The following is a 21,858-nucleotide window of genomic DNA, read 5'->3' on the forward strand; positions in this document are numbered from 1 at the left end:
CTCAGCTTTAAGCATAGACCATAATAATTCTCAATAAGATAAAAACGAAACAACAGTCTGTTTCATCCAAAATCTGTTTTACCAGCAGTAAAGCATGGTGGTGGTAGCATCATGCTGAGGGCCTGCCAGGAGTACTGTTGGTTTAGGTAAGGTGAATGGCATAGTGAACAAGGAGAACTACACCAAATCCTTAAATTGACAGTGACAGTAGCAACTTGGACACAGTTGGATGATCCAACAAGTCAATAATCCTGAACACACATCTTAACTGATTTAACTCTGGAGTAGACAAACTCCTCAATTATTTAAAAGTTATGCACCCAATTCGTTTTAAAAAAAAATAAAATTGCATGCTATATCATCATTCAACACCCCAAAATAGGTTTAAATAAATTAGTAAAAATCCCCAAAATGACTGACTTACCATCAAAGATGATTGTACGTAAACGTCTTAAACGACAAATCTCCAACCTTTCAAACATCACTGACTGGATGCTGAGATGCTGTGGTCGTTGTCTAGAGGAGTTGGGCTTCAAGCATGCCCCTTATGGCTGACAAAAAACGAGGAGAACCTCAGCCAAATGAAAGACTTTAACCAATAAGCTCACAGTCTAATTGCTAGTGTGACTGTCTATCACCATCTTATAAATGCAGTTCATTGAAGCTCTTAACAAGTGTTCTTGCTAGTCTATTTCAGCAGTTAATACTCAGTAGCAAACAAAAATCCTCAGTATTTAGCCATCTAAAATAACCGCTCACCTTTCCAGGTAACATGCAGCGGTGCTATAATAATACCTTTGATTAGAGCAAGGGTTAAGAGGCTAATAATCTCCCCCCTGCCTTTCACAGGATTTAAATGGTGCGAACACTGGTGGGTCTACCATCATCACTCAGCAAACGACAGCTCAGTAGGAGAAATACACAAGGGTGCTGATTAAAAGGACAGCTAGTACGCACAATCCCAGAGGTATCATAAGAATGATATGGCAGGGGAAAAAATTATACATCTATGTTACTCAAAAAGGATTCTTAAAAACTAACTAATGTCCAAACGTTTCATATGCGAGATTAATCAAGTGAAATTTGGCTTAAATGAGGAGAATGTGGATTTATCAATAAAGACTTTGATAGGATATTGAACAATCTAATCACATACAATTGAGGCGACCCAAACAACACATTTGTTTTCCAGCACAGAGTAAAACAAAGTTAATGTGACCCAAATTTAACAACTATTTCTATTCTATTCTATTTTCTATTCAAGAACTGCCAAAACAGGCTTCTCTGTGGTTCTCACAGAACGTGGACATCAAAATAAATTTTAACTCTGATAGTTAAAACATTTTTATCTTAGTGGTCAGGAAAAACCTTGGTGGTAGTTGCCATACTTTGAGATCTCTTAAAGAAAGAGGGCAGGTCTGATTTTCCTTTCAATAAAATAAAAAAATATATAAATGCAGATGATTTCATAGAGGCTACCTATTATCCAACCAGAATAGCCATTTATTGTTTATAGACGTCCCATTTAACAAATTTGTTCTTCTCCAAGGTGTATCTGGTGAGATTTCCCTCTAGCTGAGCTTAATGGGGCATGGTCAGTTTTTTGGTAGCAAACAGTGGCCAGGTCTGTAGGCTGCCCTGCTCACACACACATACCTAATAAATTCTGCTGGCAGATTTTCTATAGGAATAGGCTCAGGGGCTTTGTTATAATCACTCCCAAACAATAAATTGTGGTCATTTAGCCACTTTGCAAATAATTGAGTTTCATGCTTCAGGTCATTGACTCTGTTCACTTTGGATAACGACACTTTCTTACCCGCTTCAGCCCAAATATTTACAAGGTCTTTTCCTTTTGATTTGGGATCCGTAACTGTTTGAACAGGTGAACGTGGCATCTTCAGGCATCTGGTAATTATAGTTCCAAAGAAGAACCAGACTTGTGGAGGTCCACAGTTACCTTTCTGATATCTTAGCTGATTTCTTTTAATTTTTCCATGATTTCTTCTCATGAGTTGGTAGTGTGTTTAAGGGGTTGCCCTAAAGATCTGCCTCCATTTAACAGAAATGAGAAATAAGAAATCAGAAGCTGACAATGCAATGATATCATCTGAGCTTTCCTGAGCTGTTTAAAAGGCATCGTAATCTTAGTTTACGTATACTTCTGACTTAAAAGTAATTAAAAAAAACATTTCTAAAAAACATAATTTTGATAACTCACCAAATATACATGACTGAGAAAATAATGTTGTGTCTTTATATACCATGTATGTACATATCTGATTTCAACTGTATAAAAGAGAAAAATAGTTATTGTGAAAAAGCAATATATAGTAAGCTACTATGTGCCACAAAAAACATTATATTTTTATAAGTTATAAGTTTATAAGTTATAAAGTCAAAGTAACTGGAATTTTCACAGCTACCACAATGTGTTTTCTAGGCTGTTTTAGAAGTGAAGAAAATGACAGTTCAAGTGCTAACAGCATATGTTCCCTCCTCAGGAAATCGACCCAACCCAAAGAAATGACGCTCCGTTCTCTGTAGGTTTCGCATAAGCTGCTCTGCTGCCATGAGCAGCACCTGCCAAAGTACAGAGAGGACACCTTCATTTTTCCCTCACATCAGCTATGTTCTTCCTCAGTACTGCTCCTTTGAGAACATCATCTCCCTGACCTGTGGAGCACTCTGAGAAAACCCATCCCCTTGTTTATCATGCAGCAGATTCCCACGGAGTGGAGGGGTCTGGCTGGATACTGACCATTGAACATCAGAAGACGCTCTGCCCCAGAAATACAAAATTATCTGATTGGCATCTCTTAAAATCATATATTTAACCATGTTTCTTTTAAAAGGTAATTAACCAAAGCATGACCATAACATGTAGGGATTTCACCTTGGACTATATCTTATTATTTTATATATGCCACCAGCTTCCGTGGCAAACCTTTTTTTATATAAACTGTTTTTGTGCAAAGTTAACTTGAAATGGCTTTAAACTGGGCATGGCACGTGGTGCAGTGGTCCCTGGTTCGAGTCCCGACCCTGGCGACCTATGCTGCTTGTATTCCCCCTCTCTTCACCCCATTTCCTAATTTAGAAAAGATCGAGAATACTCGACAGAAGATTGGATGAACCATCGGTTATTTATTGTCAAATATAATTGAATTCTCTAGTGCAATCTCATCTGTTTATTGCCTCTTCTACTTGCTTAATTTGTGTGGTGGATTCAAAAATTAAATTGCGCTCAACGCATGCAGCCCCGTCCCAGCCAAAGGTTGGGAGCATTTAAACAATTTATTGCATTAAGGTCAAAGCTGTTGTCTCTTCAGCCACAAACAGAGCAGAAGCAGAAGTTACCAAAGAGATAACATCACTTGTTTGAATGTATTACTGTTTTAAATAACAGAACAAGTTCTGATCTGAGGAGGCATTACTTAAAGCTTTGGTAACAACATCTGTCTGTATCACAGAATGGGTGAACCATCCAGCCATCAGAAAGAAGTACTGATTGAAGCTAGGAATCTATTAGACAATAAATGATTGAATGGAGCTCATGCAAATATACTGAACTAATAATACACCGCAGTAGGTTGTAACTGTCAAATGTAAAGCACAGTTAAAACCATGAAAGTACGACTAGAGTGTGGTACAGCAAAATAAAGTGACATAATGGACATAAAATGGTTGCATAGGAAAGCAGCTTGTTAATTTACATTTAATCTAGTTAATTTCACTTTAAAAATAGAGAAAAGGTCTTTGATTTATGCTGTTATCCTCCTCCAACCCTCCTCCTCAGTTGTCCCCTGTCCCACCCTCAGCGTATTGCATTTTAAGCAAAAAAACTTGGATGTTTTTTTTAAAGGAATCAAAATATCATGTATTTCTATTACTCATAAAGTAGGCTTAAGTAGTTAAATTAAAAATCTGCAGAATGTTTATTATCCGATTATCAGATTAATCATCAGAATAAAATCCATAGTATATTCAATTATGTAATATTCAATTATGAAAATAATATTAGCTACAGCCCAAGCATTATGTCCAATAGTGCCACAAAATTAATTAAAAAGAGAAAAAGTTTGCTTGCTGACGTTATTTTAGCAAAACCAGCCTTTGTATCTACTTACACAATTAAAAGCACAAATATTTAGCACCAGCTAATAGATTTTTGCATCTGTCCCTTACTCCCATCGTTGCTCATGTTTTAGGATTCAAAAATCTTTGGAATTTTTTAATGGATTTGTCCTCTAACATACACTTCCAACTATGAGAATTTACATAAACAAGGGCGCTCAGTTCATTAAAGGTGGACTCTAACCAAGCTGCAGAACCATCTGTAGGAGTATCAGTGGAAACAAAATATATCAGAGTTCAATTTCTATTTTTGAAAAACTAGCAGACATTGGACAGCTGGCAAATCTAAGTGAATGAATAGCATTTAATATAAATTAGGTGTGGTGATGGCTAAATCCTAGTTTAGAGCATTCATTTTATGCATATGGAAACCCTCAATGTAGCATAAATATGTGTAACTATATACATGTTTATGCTACATGTGTATAACTAATACTCAAAACTTTGGTAAATTATTCAGCATGATACACAATCACTTGCTAGCTGCAGTCCTTGCCCTATACTTACTATGGCCACACAGGTTAAAGCCCGACAAGTAGCATTCTCACATGATCGTGATCTCACAAATCTTCCAGCAATCTAGCGATATCCCACAGGGTTAAATGCGAAGTACACCGTTAGACCAAAGAACGTGTGAAATTGAAATTGAGTCTGAGTCAAAAAAAAAAGAGGTATTCGTAGCGATGCAGACAACAATGGAAGAAGAGCGAAAAATAGTCAAACAATGAGAGAAATCCACAGACACCAAAACATTTCACATATACTCTGACTTTTCAATTCTATCTTTTCTGTGTGATGGTGTCAGGAGCCAGCTCCCCGAGGGCTGAAGAGAGACAGGCAGCCAGAGCGGGCAAATGCAGGCGGAGAGAAAAGGTGAGAGGGAAGATTTTTTTCTGCTTAGTGAGTCATAGAGAGGCAGCTCAGAGAGAATATCGCTTCTTTCGCCTTGGAGAATGATGGACGACTGTCCTTAACGAGGACAAAATTAGGTCGGGGTCTCTCAGGACATGCACATCTCTCACACACAGGGAGAGCACTTCTCCCTTTCCACCATTATTCTAGCTAATTAGAGGATTACATTAGCAGGAACCAATAACAGGAAGCCATTCAACCTCAGCTAATACTTGTAGCCATTAGAAGGTATAATTTGTGCTGGCATGACATGGAACACTGTAGAGATGTATCCTCTGCAAAAATCTACAGACATGCACCACTTTAATGTTACTTAAACCCTTCACAGGCCTTGAATCTGTAACACAGGATAACCTGTCTAAGTAATTTCATTTTGGCTGTCTATTGCATAAATATTCCAATTATAACTCAGTGCATAGATGACATGATGACTGTAGATGAAGCAGTAAATCACATACCATATAGCATGTGGTGCATGAGACTGAGAAGGACACTGGTGAGGAAGGAAATAGGAGAACACATTTCTTGTTGGCTGGTCATTAATTTTACAAAGATCTTTTTACTACTTCAAAAGACCATCAGAATTAAGCACTTCAAAAGACATTAAATAAAATTTTGCGAGATATTTAAGACCTAGATACATTTTTTCCAGCATCTGTCGTTAATTGCATTTAAGGTTGTGTGCAAAGAAAATTGTATATTTAAAATTTTGAATCTAATAAACTCACAATTACTTGAAGAATTGAGTTTTTTCATGGAGGCAGGAGTTTCAGTGAGACATTAGAAGATTTGCTGCTTGCTGCTCAACAAGGTAACCTATCAGGGCTCTGCTGATGTGCAGTAGACTCTGCACGCTGTGTGCAGCATAAAATCAGATTGTAGATGCAATTATTTTTCACTCACAATTCAATCCAAATAGCATGTGGTTCGTTATTCCACATTTTACAGCTCGGTGTAATTGACAAAGAAGTTGTTCGTTGCACATTTCCTTTAGCATAGCAGAATTTTTATTTCACCACACTAAAAATCCACCAGCATTATAAGATATGCGTTTCGTCAACATTACTGGATGTTTATAAAAAGGAAATATGTTTGATATTTAACAGAGTCTAGTTTTTTCCTAAATGTTTGACCTAGATTTTATTGATGCAGATCAGAAATGTACGGCTGCACGGTGGCACAGTTGGTATCACTGTTGCCTTGCAGCAAAAAGGTCATACGTTTGGCTCCCGGCCTGGGGTCTTTCTGCATGAAGTTTGCATGTTCTCCCCGTGCATGCATGGGTTCTCACCGGGTACTCCGGCTTCCTCCCACAGTCCAAAGATATGCCTGTTAGGTTGATTGGTCTCTCTACATTGCCCTTAGGTGTATGAATGAGTGTGTGCATGGTTGTTTGTCCTGTATGTCTCTGTATTGCCCTGCGATGGACTGGCAACCTGTCCAAGATGTACCCTGCCTCTCACCTGTAGACTGCTGGAGATAGGCACCAGCTTACCCATGACCCACTATGGAAGAAGCGGTATAGAAGATTAATGAATTAATGAATGAGATCAGAAAAGGTCACAAGTTAGTTTTTCCAAGTCCAAGTGAAGCCTGAGAGGCAAAACCAAGTCAGGTTTCAATTCTCTAACGCCAAAAACAATGCACTGCTGTAGGTTAGGATTTAAAACCCAAATAATAACAATTATCTGTCCATCTGTTAATATTTATCAACATTTATTTGAATATTTAATCAACAATTATTCTATAATCTTTGAAAAATGAATTCAGGGTGCAAACAACTGCTATAGGCAGATTTGTATCATTTTGAAAATCATAAATATAAACAGGCATTTATGTTCAAAACAAAAATCATAACCTGAGATTTTAACCTGCTGGGGTTGAATTTCTGAATGAATCAAGCAGAGTACTATTTGATTATTCTTTGCAATGTCAAGTCTAAATACTAAAGATGTTCAAAACATAATAATAATAAAAATAATAATAACAACAACACAACAACAGCATAATGAGTGAGGCGCACAGTGGCCAATATGAGTAAGAATGAGACATTTGTGAACGAATACACCAGAGAGTGCTTTTATTTTGGTACTTTCAGCCAGATGCCTCCTTATAATGAGGTTGTTGCTCATGAGCGAGAGAAAGGCAGAGATAAGTTTATTTTGCTCTGCTTTATTATGCTACAGCTAACATGAACAGATTGTGATGAGCCTGTAGTCTGGTAACGTCAATGGCTAATCATCAAGTGCATCCTTTCACAATAAATCTTGCAAGTGTGAGGTCTTTGTTTTTGGGACTTCAGTGCAACTTGAGTGATTCTGGACACACTTCCTGCAGTCATTATTTATCTACATGTCCTTTTCAAAATATTAGCATATTGTGATAAAGTTCATTATTTTCCATATTGTCATGATGACAATTTAACATTCATATATTTTAGATTCATTGCACACCAACTGAAATATTTCAGGTCTTTTATTGTCTTAATACGGATGATTGTGGCATGCAACTCATGAAAACCCAAAATTCCTATCTCACAAAATTAGCATATCATTAAAAGGGTCTCTAAACGAGCTATGAACCTAATCATCTGAATCAACGAGTTAACTCTAAACACCTGCAAAAGATTCCTGAGGCCTTTAAAACTCCCAGCCTGGTTCATCACTCAAAACCCCGATCATGGGTAAGACTGCCGACCTGACTGCTGTCCAGAAGACCACTATTGACACCCTCAAGCAAGAGGGTAAGACACAGAAAGACATTTCTGAACGAATAGGCTGTTCCCAGAGTGCTGTATCAAGGCACCTCAGTGGGAAGTCTGTGGGAAGGAAAAAGTGTGGCAGAAAACGCTGCACAACAAGAAGAGGTGACCGGACCCTGAGGAAGATTGTGGAGAAGGGCCGATTCCAGACCTTGGGGGACCAGCGGAAGCAGTGGACTGAGTCTGGAGTAGAAACATCCAGAGCCACCGTGCACAGGCGTGTGCAGGAAATGGGCTGCCAAAGGATTCCCGACCAAGTATTGAGTGCATAACTGTACATGATTATTTGAAGGTTGACGTTTTTTGTATTAAAAACACTTTTCTTTTATTGGTCGGATGAAATATGCTAATTTTGTGAGATAGGAATTTTAGGTTTTCATGAGCTGTATGCCACAATCATCCGTATTAAGACAATAAAAGACCTGAAATATTTCAGTTAGTGTGCAATGAATCTAAAATATATGAATGTTAAATTTTCATCATTACATTATGGAAAATAATGAACTTTATCACAATATGCTAATATTTTGAGAAGGACCTGTATATTATAAGCGGATATTCGTGATTATGGCGTTTACATTTTAAACTGTCTAACATATTGGATTACTAAAACAGCAGTTTCTGTATGCATTCAATAAAGAATGTAGATCCATACCCAAATGTGAAGATTTAAAAAAGCTAAAAATGTTTCACAATCCGCACTATCCATGACAGACAGAAGCTGAATTCTCAATAGCTTAAAACAGAGCAACTTTGCCGTATTCCGTTAAGCCTTCTTGTTATCTGCTGAACCTCACGCTCTCTTGCAGCCTGAAAGTACCGCAAACATTTCTTGACAGGTTTAGAAAACTCATTTTGACTTTAAAAAGCTGTTTTTATGTCTGTGCTTATGCCTTACTTGTTTTTAAACACCTTATTGATGCAGAAACTTCCTTCATTCACAACAACCACACCGAAGACAATTATTACCGTAACCCTTTAATGGTGTTTACTGGTTGGAAAGAGATTGAACATTCGACTTTCCAACCAGTTGGTCACCAAACAGGGACAATCAATTGAAGTTCAGCCAACCAATTTTTGATTAATCTCTAATATTTATTCAATCCCCACAAAAAATAAAAACAAAATACAAAAAAGTAATTTGGGGGTTGAGTTTTAAAAGGAGATAGTTTGGGGTAATTATTGTTAATATCCTAAATTCTGATTATAAACATGACGTACTATACCAGTATATGTAATTTTTATGGGATATTATATCACTGTAGGAAAAATGTCCTCCAGCATTTACCAGAAGAAGATTTAAAGCATTCCCCTTATGATGTACTTAGACTGTGACACTTTTCTAAACTTCATCTTACTCCCACAGTCTGTTATGATAGCCATCTAATGGATTTCAATGAGAAGCCAAGCAGAGTGTTTATCGACATGCAAGAGGTTTTGCGAAATATGTAAGGGGCCCTATGACAAATATCAGGCAGCGGTACATGGGTGGACACCGTTTGGCTGGTTATTCTGCATGTTTATTCTCTCCTAGCATTTGTTGGTTTCTCTGTGTGCAATTTTTATTTTATGAAGTGTAAACATTAAAGAACCCCTGACAAAAACAACATTAAAACCCGCTTTGTCTTTCAAGAGATAAAACAAATAAGATCATAAATTAAATCCACTGTAAATACTCAAGGACATTCCACCCACAGATTTCTGCATAGACCCAGGAACTCCCTCAGGGTTATTAGATTCTGCATTGGGAAAATAACTGAAAGAAAAGTGAACAATGCATTGTACTCATCATTTTAACATAGCTGAATTGCATAATTGCAGTCTTGTACAGTAGTTGGCCAATTACAAATACTGCTCTGACAAACATGCACAGACTCATGTTACTTTGTTTTAAGGAGATATAACTTTGACACGCTCATTTTAGCAACTAAAACTGTATCCAGGGCCCTGGATCCCCCTACCCTCTTCCCTAGCTGTAACCCATCCAGCCTTTAAACACCAAGGCATAATCAATGCAGCTTCACAAAGACACAAACCATCTCCCTCTGCTTTTCCAAACAGATGGGAACAATGCTGCAGAAAGAGGAAGAAGAAACATTCCTGCTGTTTATCTAGTCATCTGATCTGGCCAGCTAGTCATGTGTTGGAGCTGAGTTGGAGGCTTGGCTGGACGCTTTGGGTTAACTCCTGCCAACCTAATGTATTATGTTTTCCTCGTCTATGCTTATTTTTTAATGGGGCTCTCTCTTATAATCTGAATAGGGCGTTCATACAATAACCATATTCATTGATTTAACAAAAAAATATCTCTTACTTCCTAACTTTAAATTTGGACAAAGTAAAAAAAAAAATCCTGTAAATCTGCTGACTTCAATAATCCTCACCAGTGTTTTGTAAAACCTGTATTTATATGTCTTTCAGTATAATAATAGCTATCCAGGAGAGGAAGGTACAAAGTCAAGTTTTGCATTCTGGAGCGAAGGTCAACAGTTTAATTGGAAGTGCAAATTACGTTCACATGTAATCCCAAAGTGGATTGAGCCACGGGTAAAGTGAATGTGCACACTGCAAGAGTGTGTGCATTTAGCAAGAGGCAAGGGAGGAGTTCTGGCGTATTTTTAGACCTGCACGTGTAGTCTAGTTCTGACTTTTATTACCAAAGCGTTGTTTTTACTCCTCAAAGCCTTTTTCAGTTACACCAGGGTACTTCAGCAGCGACTGGTGACTCAGCTGAACTACCAGTGCCAGTGTTTTGCAAGAAGTAAATATTAATTTGATGACTGTGGCTTCCATCTGTTGGCTTAACTGTGAGCATTTCCCTCCATTTCTGTCCACGCTGCTTTCATTTGCCAGCTCCCTCTCTCTTCCCCTTTTTCTTCCCAAATCTGCTGCAGGCTAAGGGTCTGCAAACAGTTCCCTGTCATTGTATTCCCCTTGCAGCCACAGGCTCCCACTATTGATCTCTCTCTCTGTTTCTGAGTGGCAAAAAGTGATGCTGCATATCTTATAATCTACAAAATCTGAACTAGTCAGGGTTGATTATGGATTTGATGCAGAGGCTGGTAAGTGGAGCCAAATGGAGTGGGTTATTGGTGCAAAGAGCAGGGGGTGAAACAACCTTTTAGCTGTGTCACGGACCAGTGGAACTAAACATCCAAGATTACAGTGTTCGTAGCTTAGATACTTGTCAGTTTGGGTTCACAAGCCAAATGACCCCGTTAGTTATGCTTGATATTTCTTAGCATAGAAAAAAACGAAACCTGATGTTACAACAGCTTAAATAGGCATTGCTGAATGTAGTATATTTCTCCCTGTACTACGAAGGAGAGAATTAAAGCTAAAATAATTAATTAATTACTCTTGATATAACACTTTTATAAATGTATGTGATGTATAAATAACACTAATCTTTTGTTTTTTCAATGGGCTTAGATAACAAGCTGCTTAATAAGAGTCACATTCTTGGTCCAACTGTTTGTCATCTGCATGGTTGCACCCTTGAGTGACACTCACAAACACATTTTCTGCCAATGTCAAGGCCTGGAAATTTATCTGCTGGTGGGACAGAGTTCCAGGGTGTTGGATCTATGCAAATATTTGCAGTGCAAGATTAGCTGTGTTGACTCTGTGGCAGGTCCAGCCAACACTGATGCAACACTGCAGCTGCTGCTGATAGCACTGGCATCTTAACCGTCCAGAAGGTCCTAAAGCTTTTATATGAAAGACTGACCTTCACTATTGCAGATGCTGATATTTTTTCTATGGAATTTAACGAATAAAAGAAAAAAGATGTTCAGGAGGCTTATTGATAGAGTAGTTTTTTTTTATAACAGAATATGAAGGAATTATCAGGTTCTCCCTATTTATGCATAAAAGCGTGCCTCAGCTTTATCTGATTTTTATTAAAGTCAAAAAGTACATTAAAGTAGATACTGTTGGTTGATTTGTTAATAGAATGAAAATTAAGATACATTGTAGTTTAGATGCATTGAAGGATTTGGAAAGACGTCTTTTAAGTATTTGTCTAGCAAATGTCTTGTCAGTGACAATCAAGGGAAAACAGAGCAATTCTCTTCTCTGAACATTTGATTTCTCTATCCTAAAGTGTCATTAGATTTTAACAACATTTTAACGCTCCAAAGAAAGTTTTTGATTAATGTTTTTTCAACTAATGTTGGACATCCACACCCATTTTCTGCTTAATTCTGATGGTAAATTTATTCTATGTCAGTCTTTACTTCAATTCTACAAGAACAAATCATTTTTAAATTATTATGCTGCACAAAAATGTGCTGCTCTTGTCAAACATTTGTCTTCAAGAGAGCTACATTGCAGAAGTGTTGAGATGGACCCAGGTTGAACAACTGTTGTCATGTTGAGGTAAAGAGCTGGTTAAAGAAACTAACACTGTCACTCAGGCAATCTTTCCCTTGTTAGTTGATTCTAGAGATGCACCAATCAGGCTTTTAATGGCTGATACTGATTTTTACTAAATATGGTTTTTTTAAGGACTAAAAGGCATGAAAAAGCAGATCAAGAGAAAACTTGCAGAAACCGACCTCTGCCCAATTAATTGGTGCATCTTTAGGTGACTTAATTAGTAAAACATGAGTTATCAGAAAACCTATGTTCTGAGATTAAGCATCCAGGGACCCCCATTTCAGGTCGTTGTACAGTATGCAAAACAATTAAAAGGACTGGCAACCTGTTGTATCAACCCTCCAGACCACTCAGGTCTTCTGGGTCAAATCTACCCTGAATCCTCAGAACCAGAACCAAACATGAAGAAGCATCACTTAGCTCCTACGCTCCGCTAATCTGGAACAAACTTCCTGAAAACTGCTGAATCTCCGAGTTCTTTTGAATTAAGGGTAACAACCCATTTGTTGAGAGTTGCTTTTGTAAACCATTAACTAAAACATATTGGTAAAAGTTTATACTGGGGATAAAGGTTAACCAGGATTTGCCTCCCTGTAACAGACAGCGCAAAGGACCTCGCTATCCACACTGAAAAGCAGTTCACTGTAAAAGACCCCCCCACTTGCCTTCCCTAGTAGAAACACAGGGAAATCAAATGAACAGCAATGACTCAACTCTGATACATGAATGCCATGTTATTTATCATGGTTGAAAAAGACAAGTGTATTGTGTAACCCAATCGGCACAATAGAACACAAAATAGAAATTTATTGAATTTGGAGCGATTTGCATTCAGTATAATCGGATATAAATTGGACCCGATTGTCTTTTAATGAAATTTCAGACTTTTGTGTTTTTATGAGCAGACAGAATATGGTAAGTGGTTTTATTTAGATTTAAAGAACACAGAGTTCAGTGCGCTTCATAGACTGTGTGGTTTAGGTTGTTATTGAGGTTTGCTATACTGACGCTAGGAAGCGGAGGCATGAACAGTCATGTTATTGTTTTGGCTCCCTTGCCAAAAATAATCCAATACAATGCCTGCAGTCCACTACTTCTGACAAAGTGGTAAAACGTGAAGCAGACAACCCAAGCATCAAGCTAAATGTTAACTTAGATTGCATTAGCAATAGCCGCTAGGTAGCTAATAGCTGCTGGAGAAGAGGACTGCTCCTGTAGTTTCCTTTTGCTTGTTGTAAGGAAGAAACACCTTTAAAAAGCCTTACCTGTACATTCATAAGGTCCAACATAGAGCTGCATTAAACACTTGGTGGTCCACGGTGGGTTCAAATATCCACCTCATCTGCAACAGCTTGTCTAAGACGATGTTTAATAGACAACCAAAAACAAAAACTGGGAACGTTTATGAGAGATACCTGAAAAAGACTTAAATGATCATTTTATTTTCCTTTATTTACTCACCCTCAGGGCAGAGTTTCACCTTCTATAAACATAACCCTGTGTGATCAGGAGGGAAATACTACCTAATCTATCAGCTACCTCCAGACGAGAAACTTTTTCTTTTAATCAATTCTTTAAATGTTTTAAAATAGAAGTGTGTTTAGTTTTTTTCCAACAACAGTGTTTCCCTTATTCATTGTCTCATTATAGTAATGGGTCCCTTGCATGAACCCAATACAATTTCATTCCCTGCTTTGAATAAATAAACACTCAAAGCGTGCACCAATCAGAAATAGCATTCATGCTACACAACATTAATGTAGATTATATCATTAATTCCAGACACATTATGGAGCACTATCACATCTCAACTTCAGCACACTGAGCTTGGCACAGGGGAGCATACAGAGGCATACAGCAGCAACAGCCCTCATGCAACCTACTTATCAGTGAGTAATGTCTGGCAGTAGATCAGCAAATGCTGCACATCACACTCACATGAATGAGACGGTGAAAAATTTGCTTTGTTGCTTCCATCATTCAGCGCAAATGTGGTAAACTGCGTGTTGTCAGCAGCAACTGGTTTGCAATGTTTAATGCTCAAACGCAAAAAAGCATAAACATTTGTGTAGTAAGGTAAGATCGTATATATTAAGCAAATTATATTACTGATAACTATAGTGATACAGAAGAGATGAAGCTGTATGTTTCATGTACATTATACATATGTTTTAATTAGCTGATGAGTGATACAGACTGGGTTCCATAGTAAGCCATGTGAGCCAGAATAGAAGAAACTAATGCTGCAGAAGTAGTTTTCTGGGAAAGGAGCCCTTTAATCAATTGTTACCAGATAGCTTGAAGCCCTAACCAGGGCTAAGGGGAAGTAATACAAGAACTCGCCAGTTCAACATCAATATTTTTCAGTGAGAGAGGCTCATACCTCAGCTTGCAATAGACCAAAAAAAAAGGACACACTGTAAGAGCCACAGAGAGTTTCACAAACCGCATTAACATAAATCTGGACTTATTTGGCAAAGGCCTACAACCTCACTATCCAATGATAGATGTCCCCATAACATCCTGGTGTTATCCCTTGTAACAGAAAATACAAAGGGCACACACAACAGACTCGAGGGCTGTAATTCAACATGTTTTTAACATCTTACTCCAACACTAAGTATGTCAGCTGGTGTGCCAGGCTGCCCGTCTGCTGGCCTTTTACTCCATCTGGCTGTCGGAGCTTCCACTTCCACAGATCCTTTGGCAAGGTGGTAAAACATCCATAAGGACGACTGGCAAATCATTCAAGCTTCAGCTCAGAAAAAAACAAACTGAGGATGCTTTATACTGGACTTCTGCCAGTATACAATATGCTGAGAGTTTCACACTTATAATGGACTGGAACCAATATTTATATTTATACTTTTCACTCCATGATAAAAACTAAATCCCTTCCATGATTATGGCACTCCTTACTAGAAAAGCAATTTAACATTTGCTGGTGCAGACCCAGCTTTAAAGTGTAATCCATACATTTATAGAGGTTTTAGGTCAGGCCATTTCATAAGCCTAATCTTAGCCTGCTCTGGCCATTCTAAAACCGGTTTTGATGTGCGTTTAGGGTCATTGTTCTGTTGGGACACCAACGTTTCAACCATTTGGCCTGATTTGAGCAAAAGCTGCTGCTGCAGCAAAACACACCACAGCATGATGCTGCCACCATCATGCGTGACAGTTGGTACAGTGATCTCAGGTGCCGTAACTTGATATAAAGCTTTTCTTTAAAGACATTTTTTTCATCCATGTGAGTAGCTACAAATTTCATCGAAAGGGTCTAAATTTAAAATCTTGAGTTTCTTTCTAGGTCAGCGCTCTCTTGGTCTAAGTTCTTCTCAAATTTGCACCACTCTTGACAGTGACTCTGGTGTTTGAGTTCATCACATACATCCCAACCAATTTCCTTATCTTTACTTTCCATCCTTAATGGATGGATGAAACTTATATACAATGGGTCTAAAGGATCCCAAAACATATAAAACAGGCTTCGGTATAGGTTAAGACAGTTAAGCTGAGGCTTCTGAAATGATCTTCCAGAAGCCCTAACCTCAATCCTGTTAAAAATCTGTGGACTATGCAGAAAACTAACCAACGTAAACGAACCCTGCCAATTCTGCTAAGAACAGTCCAGCCAGAATCATGCTAAAGGTTATAGATGCCTAGAAAAGCATGTGGTTTCTATGACATTTAGCCAAATATTAATGGGGGTTAATGTATATATATATATATATATATATTATATATATATATATATATATATATATATATATATATATATATAGCCTTAAAAGGGCCTGTATATATAGTTTTAACAGAAACTCAAAATAAATTCTAGCCAGTGCACCCAATTATTGTTCACAAGAAAAAAAGAAAAATAACTCAATTGTGGGATTTTGTGCAAAAATTCCACCCAGATTTGCATGCAGCTTTAAAAGCCAAACATAACACAACATTCATTTGTATGGCAAGTACATGTAAACTGCATTTACATGTAAAATGCATTTGCATTAGAATTTTTACATTTATATGTATTTTAAAAGCATTCATAAAAATGCAAATTAGGAAAGCAGGATGTGATAAAACTACATAGGATGAAAATGTAAATGAACTACTACAAGTTGTTAAAGCTGAGCCTGTTCCGACTGAGCGTTCCAAGTCATAAAATAAGCCGTGCAATATGAAAACAAGGAGAGGAAATGAGCAATGGAGCATAAAGTAAACTGCCATGAAGTGGAATTCAATTTAAGTGCCACCAGTAGAAAAATCTCCAGCCAAGCAAATCAATAAAATGTTGGCAAGCTCACCACAGCATAACCACAGGAAAAATTATTCATTTTCTTTTACAGAACATACGCCTGAAACCCATTTTATCGTATAATCTCTCAAATATTTTTTTAAATAATAATACATTTTAAAATGTTTCCTTGTTCTTCTATCCCCACTTTCTTTTTATCAGTAAGCCCTGACATAGGCTGCATTGTTTGGGCCACAGCACCTCAGACAATAAGTATTGTTGATATGATTGGCTCAATGGAGATGGAAACAAACAAACTGCAATAATTGTTCAATCTGTACCGCTGTAAATTAGGTTAGATTGCATCACTACCTACTTTGTTGCACTCCAGTTTGATAAATTTGTACTCTGATGTGCTGGGGTTATTACTCAGCTGCAAGATAAATATCTGTAATCGCATTAGTCAGAAGGAAATTGACAAGAATTAGAAACAGGGGCAACACTTAAATTGACCAAAAGCTGTCTGCTTACATATAGTGTTGCTAAAACAAATATCTTAGAATGCAAGCAATAACTAAATAATACCTAAATCTAGAGATGCACAGAGAAATAGGTCTTTAATTTCAAAGTTTAATTGGTCTTGGAGAAAACAGTGTGGAAGCTGTTACTGAGAGAAGACTCAAAGTTAGCTACTCCACTGAGTGAGTTGTTATTAAAAAAAAGGTCCGAGAAATAAGAGATGTAAGAAGTTATACGCAGATAACAGGAAGGCTGAATGGAGTGCAACAATATGAGTTTTTAACCTCTGTCTGCCTAACATGCTTATTTTGAAAATGTTTTCTGCCTTTTGGAAATCTCACAGTTAAAGTAACAAATCTACATTCTCTGAGCAATAAGCACAGACTTCTGTTTTAGTAAGGCTAGCGGTGTTAATAATGCTACTTGCTAACATAAGATGCTAAAGCCTGGTTAATAAGTCAGCTTCATCATCATTTCGAAATATTAAAACTCCGTCTTGCTGCGACTGCTCTCTTATACCCACAATGTGATGTCAACTCTGCTCATAATATAAATAATTAATCAGCGCTCACAGCAAGACTAGAAAAAAGCCTGAATGCTGTCGCTCCATATTTTCATATTATAGTTCCTAAACAGAAATTAGAGTTGGCTAGGAGTTGGAATTGGCAGATCAAAAATCAGAGATTGGAAAAATGATATAAAACTCTGATTGGTGTATCTCTATCCAAATGAGTAAATGAGAAAAAAAAAAAAAAAGCAGCAGGATATACATTAAATCTTGACACTATACTTAAAGTACTATATTAAACCCAAAACACACAGGACAGGATGTATTGTGCGTTAAAATCCTTCTCAAAGGTGTGTGTGTGTGTGTATATATATATATATAATATATATATATATATATAGAGAAGGTCCTGGGTTCGATTCCCGGCCTGGGGTCTTTCTGCATGGAGTTTGAATGTTCTCCCCGTGCATGCGTGGGTTCTCACCGGGTACTCCGGCTTCCTCCCACAGTCCAAAGACATGTCTGTTAGGTTAATTATATATATATATGGGCTGCACGGTGGCGCAGTTGGTAGCACTGTTGCCTTGCAGCAAGAAGGTCCTGGGTTCAATTCCCAGCCTGGGGTCTGTCTGCATGGAGTTTGCATGTTCTCCCTGTGCATGCGTGGGTTCTCACCGGGTACTCTGGCTTCCTCCCACAGTCCAAAGACATGCCTGTTAGGTTAATTGGTCACTCTAAATTGACCTTAGGTGTATGAGTGTGTGCATGGTTGTTTGTGTGTTGCCCTGCAATGGACTGGCGATCTGTCCAGGGTGTACCCTGCCTCTCGCCCATAGACTGCTGGAGATAGGCACCAGCTCCCCCGTGACCCACTATGGAATAAGCAGTAGAAAAATGACTGACTGACTATATATATAAATAATATAAAACAATTGCAATGCTAAAATAAGAAAAGTAAGAAAATAATAAAAACACATGAATGCCCTCAGCTAACTTTTAAGCTTTTTAATCCACCTCTATTAATCAGAATGCCTCCTAGTCTGGCTTTAAACCACAGGTAAAGGATTGGTATTGTGTGTGAGAGCGTAATGTTTGCCTCTGTAATCACCAAAGTCAATATCTCTGAGAACAATTTGTTTGTCTTCACACAATCATCCCAGACTTCCACAGGTAGAGGAGGACACACACGGTTCTGTAGGCAAGAGGAAGACCGTTTTCAGTTTTACTATAAAAGGCCACTTGATTAAAAGCTTGTTGCCGAAAAAGACATTTACGACGCTCCGTAACGCACCTGTGAGCAGCAGTTTAAGAGCAGAGAATCGGGTTCCTCTGCAAATATGGCTTATGGCTCCTAAAATAAATAGGTGGACACAGCAAGTTGGACAGAACCTGTGGAGTAGTCCTTTAGGTGCCCTCTGCGCTTATTCATCAGTTAATTTTAGGAGCTGCCAAGCCAGGTGAAAATGACGCAGTATGCTCTAGTTGCAGAGCAAATAGACAAATGGAGTTACTGCTACTTATTCCTGTGTAAATAGGGCTGTACCTTGAGCATGCATGTGAAGAAGCTTGTTTTGAAAGAAGAATCCTGTTTTCCGGCTCTTTGTAAATTAAACAGTGGTGACTAGGGCTCTTGCATCAAAATAAACCAGATATATCTTCCCCTAACTGAAGATGCTACAGGCTGATACCTGAAACAATTAAAGATGAGTTCTAATCATTTAATTAATGCTCATGGATACACAGAAAAAGAATAAAAGATAAACATTAAAGGCATGTGGTCTGATGCATAACTGGAATTTATCTTCTTGGATTCAAAACTATGTCTATATACGAAGCTGAAAAAAAAAAAACCTGCAGCCCATTTTTCCGTTTCATTGTCACTGGTGGAAAAATAAAAAGATCAGAACCTAGGCTGTCAGACTTTCATAAAAAAGGCCCGGACAGCCTGAACTCTATCCTGAATATCATTACAGTAAATAAAAGCAAGTTCATAATACGTGGGATATATTGGCCAACCACTATTGCACTCCACAAAGTCCTTTGTGATAAGAATATTGCACACACTGCGATGACGATATTGTCCAGCCATAGTATACAAAGGTTTTAAAAATATATAAACAGCTGAAATTTTCCATTGCATTGTTTCTACAGTTTAAAGTCCTTTTAATCTGATGCCAGAGGATGGAGCATAGAACACAGAGCTGCTCCTCCACCACCTGTTTCTGTGCAATGACTGTCAGATAGCAAAAGAAGAAAAAAAGAAGCCCCCAACACTTTTCCTTCGCTCACCAAAAACAAAACAATTCAGCCATTTGGAAATAATTATGCTTACAAAATCTATGAAAAGTCGTGACTTGGAAACTAAAGGAGCAACACTAATCAGTTTTATTGTGGTGAGTGATGCTTTAAAACTAAAGCTGGCTATGAGCTACGTGTCTGTTAAGCAGCCGACTGCAGGCAGATAGCCCAACTAGTTAATCAGCTAATATCAGCTTGTTATAGCCCCAGTCTTACTCCATTAGGAGCAGAATAATAAAAAGGATAACACTGCACCTCAAAAACTGGAAGAATACTAATTTGTTGCTGATGTGGATGTACAAAAAAAAAAAAACAATAAATATATGCTATCAATAAAATTTTTCTCACTAATATCTATCACATTATTTTCTGTTTCAATAAAAAGCAGCTGGATCAGGTTATACATTTTTGTTTAAAGATTTTGTGTAAATGGTATCTTCCCTCAATCATCATACCTACAGCCCAAAGGTTTGACATTAGAACATGTCATCTGGAAATTGGTCTGAAAATAAGCTGCAAAATATAGCAAGATTTCACTTTAACCCATAAACCTTTTTAGGAGAATCTGAACGCATGTTGTTAAGACATGTGTAGCCTGTTAACCTGTTCTGCCTCCAACTTATCATTCCACAACAACAGCTCTCTGATTAAACACAACCTATAATTATACACCAGCATGTATTCAATATAAAATAAGAAACTTCTCTCTCCCTTGTAGCTGCAGCAGCGGTTAACAGCATGCAGCCTGGTGGGATGGATGCCCAGCAGCTGCAGAGTACTGATTTATTAAGCAGTCTTGGGACATTTTCTGCAGATTATATTATCATTTCATCATAAATCTAACGGGTCGACTGACAGTAAGCACAGTAAAGCATGCGTGTAAATGCAAGAAGTACCCGGCTCTGGATGTCCATTAGTTGCCCCTGCCTGAGTGCACTGTGCTTGTCATCCCTCTGCTCTGTCCCGCTACAGCTAGCATCTCTGGCTAGCCTCCCAGGCTCTGGAAACTGCAATAAACCTCTGCGCTTTATTGCAGTTTCAAGCCGCAGCAGCTGTCCGTCACATTTACCTGGAAGAGGAGCCAATCCCGCCCAGCATTAGCAGACTTGGTGCGATATCTCCCAGCTAAATGCCCATTTTAGTGCGTCTGACTAGCTAGCTGTGCGACGCTACGGTCTCCAGCGGTGTGTGTCACAGAGTTATGCAGAGGATGAGTGGTGTCTGAATGAGGAGAGCAGGATTTGGAGGGAGCCTCTTAAAGCCCGAGTGATGGAGTTCAAACGAAGGCTACATCATTCGTCATGTATTTAAATTCAACAGTTTAACGAAGAAAACGACACCATAACTCCAAATGTTATAATAACAGCTACAAAAGACATTTCCGAAAGCCTCATTTGTTACTTACGTGATTTCGGCGGTAGAGAGGAGGCTTTAATCCGACGGCGGACAGAGATAATGTTTGGCAGAGTCCTGCTGGGGATTTCTCTCTCCCTCTCTATGTCTGGCTCCCAGTGTGTCCTCCAGCTGCTGCTCTATCCCGTCTCTCCACCCTGCCGGAGCGTCCCGGTGCTCTTGTAACACTCGCCCTCCAGTGGAGAACGCTTTGATTAGGGGAGCCTCTTCTGATAGGCAGCGCTTCCCTCTTGCACCCAGCGCCGACAGAGACTGAATGAGTGCTCCTCTGTTTGACAGAAGAGTGAGTCATCCAGCAGAGCCACATCCAGATCCTCCCCCTGTTTCTAACAGCTGACTACCGTAGCTTCCATGCGCTGATAAAAGACAAACAGTGCCTCCTCCCTGACTCTCCTCCCTGACTCTCGTCAGTAACGCGCCACCCTACAAACTAACTGTATACACCACAGATCAATATTTATCAATAAACTATTATTTTTGCTTTCACACCCTTTGAAATGTTATACTAATGCAAACTTTTGTTCCTTCACATTTTCAGAACACAATTCCATACTTTCCAGACAAAAATTCTGATCCCCCTTAAGCCCATCCTAGTAAAAATACAAAACTGAAAAATAAAACTCTTTCCCCTAACGGTTAGACTTAATAAATCCAATTCTTCCATTGTCTTTCACTTATACAAGATTAGGCGGAGGG

At 38.3% G+C, this 21,858-nt stretch overlaps 1 protein-coding gene across 4 annotated transcripts in view; it reads right to left on the bottom strand.

Annotated features, from left to right (window-relative positions):
* LOC124881650 (1-phosphatidylinositol 4,5-bisphosphate phosphodiesterase beta-4-like) overlaps positions 1–21,467 on the bottom strand; it is a 105,039-nt gene extending 83,572 nt beyond the window's left edge. For 3 of the 4 annotated variants that reach the window (XM_047387326.1, XM_047387323.1, XM_047387324.1), the window contains exon 1: positions 21,155–21,467. The gene's annotated coding sequence lies outside the window, so the exon portion shown is untranslated. Of the gene's footprint in view, positions 1–20,645; positions 20,747–21,154 lie in introns of those variants that run through there. The other variant, XM_047387325.1, reaches the window with a different exon arrangement.
* Positions 21,468–21,858: the final 391 nt, after the last annotated feature.

This window comes from Girardinichthys multiradiatus, chromosome 15 (assembly GCF_021462225.1).
Source record: "Girardinichthys multiradiatus isolate DD_20200921_A chromosome 15, DD_fGirMul_XY1, whole genome shotgun sequence".
Classification (NCBI taxonomy): Eukaryota; Metazoa; Chordata; class Actinopteri; order Cyprinodontiformes; family Goodeidae; genus Girardinichthys; species Girardinichthys multiradiatus.